The sequence below is a fragment of the Thunnus albacares genome, chromosome 24 (assembly GCF_914725855.1).
Source record: "Thunnus albacares chromosome 24, fThuAlb1.1, whole genome shotgun sequence".
NCBI classification, from domain to species: domain Eukaryota; kingdom Metazoa; phylum Chordata; class Actinopteri; order Scombriformes; family Scombridae; genus Thunnus; species Thunnus albacares.
In genome coordinates, this window is record NC_058129.1 from 6212991 (window position 1) to 6216769 (window position 3779).

Here is a 3779-nt window from a genome sequence, read left to right on the forward strand (position 1 = left end):
CAACCGCCTCACACACAATGACAAGTGCTGCCCATCTCTGACCCACACTTGGCAGGCATACCGCTTGGCAAAACACCCCCTGACAAACCCTTCTTTTGCTCAGTCTCTCTTTTACACCAAAGTACATCAACAATCCTCATCATGTTGACAATGTGTGACAGCCAAACTACTCTTGAATCTGTCTGTTGGAACCTTTTTGCATCTCGTGCTGTAATAGGCAAATAACGGTGGAATGAATAGTGGTTGATTGCCAAGGTCCAACAATGACCCGAGACAGCCTAACGAGTGGTATGTTCCTCTACTTAGATATATGAATGCTTCATGACACATACTGTGATATTTGCTGGCTTCATAATCTCCCCTAACCCCACTGCAGAAATGCCAACTGTACTTTTATATCAAGCCAAGACTTAATACACATCCCTCTGTTTATCTTACAGTTTAGTTTCTAACAGAAAAAAAAAATCCATATTAATGATACTGCTAAATCCATTTGAACATGACACCTTGTCAGCCTGCGGTCAGCTGACACATAGCCTACTGTAGCTTAACTGTCAGCTCTTCACATATTGTGACTGTAGACTGATTTACAAATTGGTTCAATGCTGATCTTTAGTAAATCTAATGTCTCAATAACTTGTAATCTATCAGCTATGATAGGCTGACAGCACAGTGCACACCTCCCACTGACTTGAGTCAGTTGTAACACTTCAACACCGTGTGTGTGAAATCTAGTTAGCAAGAGAGCAGAACTTGAAATAATTATCTAAAAGTAACAGATGAATAGTCGAAACAGTTATGTAAAAATATTGGCAGTTGGAACAGTTAGCAAAATGTAATGGATAAACAGTTAAAACAGTTAGCTAAAAATAATGGATACAGTGTGAAACGGTTAGCTAAAATAATGGTTAAAATGTTGGAAGTTAGCTAAAAATAATGGAAAAAAATGTTGAAACAGCTAAAATAATGGATAAAATGTTGAAACAGTTAGCTAAGAATAATGAGTTAACAGTTCGCTGTAATAATATACCATAAATATAACATATAACATAATGGGTAAACAGTTGAAATAGTAAGTCAGAAGAAATGGATAGAGGGTTGAAATGTATAGCTAAAAATACTGTAATGGATATGTAACAATTTCTACTTGAAAATGAATTGAACACATTTGGTGATGTCTATAAAGGATGCTTGAGCTCACTTGATAGGGCTGTGGGCTATGTCAGATAAAAAAGATTGGGAACAACTGACATAGAATATACAGTAATTGTAACTCTAACTCCAGTTGACTGATTAAAGCACACAAAAAAGTCTTAAGTTAACCTATTATTTTCTGTAGGAATGTGAAAATCCAGACTACTCCTCTTATAAAATACAGAATTCATCAGACCAGCACTTTGGTTTTCTGTCTTGAATGCAGCCACTGAACCTGCCCACAGGCGTGGACACCTAATAGTCCACCCTACAGTGTTAAATAAGCAAAACTCAAGTAGGCATGATGATTTCATTGGCTGTCCCCTGCGCCAAAAAGGGAAACTTATGTAATCGGACTCGGCGATCTGCAGCGTGTAGTAATTTCATGCAGATTTTAGTCAATGGAAGGCAGTTACTGTTGGGTTGCATGAATTACCTCCATTGTCGCTTGTAGTGGGAGTGAAATTATCTCACCAAACATGACATTTTTTTGTAGTTTTAGGAATAGTATGTGAAAAATAAATGCTTGTTTGAAGATGTCAACCAGATTTAAAGGATTGCTGGGATGAATCTTTTTTTTTTTTTTTTGCAGCGTTTCCTCCCTCTTTTGCCCATCGCACTGAAGGTTTCTCTAAGGGCCCCATTCATCCTACTTTCCCTGTGTGTCACAGCCAAGGCCTGGCTTCAACCATGTCGACAGCCTGGGTAGTCCTGTGTGTGTGTGTGTGTGTGTGTACATGAGCGAGATGGACAGTGAGTTTTGGTTTGTAAGGGTCTCTTTCTTCAGGGTCATTGAGCGCAGGTGACCACAGGAAGTTGTTTTCCAGAGCTTTTCCAGTGGTGTGTGTGTGTGTGCTCAGCTTAGGACTGTCTCACCACAGGAACTTCCTCTTTGGGCAAACACACACACACAAACACAAAGATTCCCACATACATGCTTACACACTCCACTGCACACACACAAAATTCCTGAAGGACAAGCACTCCCATGTGTGTTATTCATGCAGTGTTGGTGTCAGCGTGTGCGGAGGAAAATCAATGTGAATGGTGGTGTGTTCATGAGACCTTGAAGACTTTAGCATTGATTTTGACTTTTGCTTTGACTTTTATATGGAGGCTGACAATTATATGACACAACATCGATTTAGTGTGACCGGCTGAGACTTTACAGTGAATGCATTTCTCTTATTGTCTGGTTTTATTAGATTTTGCTTCTTAGATCTTCAAAACTCACGTTTATAAAGATTTATTCAACCAAAGCTAGTCCCAATTCATCATATCATCTTTTTCTCAAAGTAGTCTAATATTGAAAAGTGTACCTAAACCATGATTGTGGTAATTCATTAGTTTGAGTGCTCTGGCCTTAAATGGTCAGTCCCTCCCCCCCATCATGGCAGACATGCCTCGTTATTTTGATAGGCAACTTAACTAGCAGGAAAGTGCCACACTTCTACACCAAATGAGCTCAAGCGAGACTGTTTTCTATATTAATCAAGCAGACATTCCAAGCTGAAGGAATTCTGTTGCTTTTGGCTCAGGGCCAGCTGCAGTGCTACTTCTTAAGACGCCTCACAGTGAAATGACATGTTAAGTGTGCGGCTTGTTTTCTCTAACTTTGGGGTCCCGGCAATGAGGCAATCTCTGTGTAGTGGCCTACAGCGATTCAGAGATGGAACGTATACGGTAAATTCTATTAACACATACAGTTTGCATTTGATGAGTCCCTTTTGACCTGTTTTAAACTGTCCTTATGTATGTGACACTTTATCAGGACAAAATAAACTTATTTCAGCATTATAAGAGCATAATTGTGGAATATTCTTTTTTGCATTTCTAGTGGCTATCACACATGAAAACAAAGAAATTGGCTTCTGACAGGAGCACATCATAGCTCTGTATAGCATATGAATATTAATGACATGCCCCCCCCACTCTTCCCCTAGACTTTTTCAACAAGACCACATACTGTTGGTTATGTAACGTTAGCATTTTAAACCACTTGTTCACCTTTTTTAACATTTCCTTATTCCACCTAACAACTGTAAACCTACACTAGCAAGCTAGGCTATCTAGCTGCCATGTGGAGAAGTGGAGGCCAGTTGCACTGATTCATTTGTGAGGACCCATTTGTCGGCTATTCCTCTTGTAAAGTGAGCACTAGTTAGCTGATATCTTGCTAATATTAGTACCAATTCCCGCTAGCTGTTTCATTCATGATATTACAGCATTCAACATATGTGAGGACCCATCGTGCTGTTAAGTTTATAGTCCACCTGGAAAGTGGAAGGTAGTTAGCCCAGCTTGCTAATGTTAGCACTGTTCTTTCATGTTATTTCAACACTTGCTGAGTTACTGGCAGCTACCACACACTCAGTGTGGTGTTTGAAGAGGGGACGTCAAGGTAATGTTAGCTGTCTTTTATTTCATGGGTTCAGATATGATGCTGTTAAATAAATCTCACAGCATGCCTGTGTAGTCCTGTGACTTTGGCGCCCGGTATGCACATTAAAACATAGTACGGAACAGACACCTTGAACAAATAAGTACACAAACCAAACATTTCATAGCAAAAATGAATTTTAATT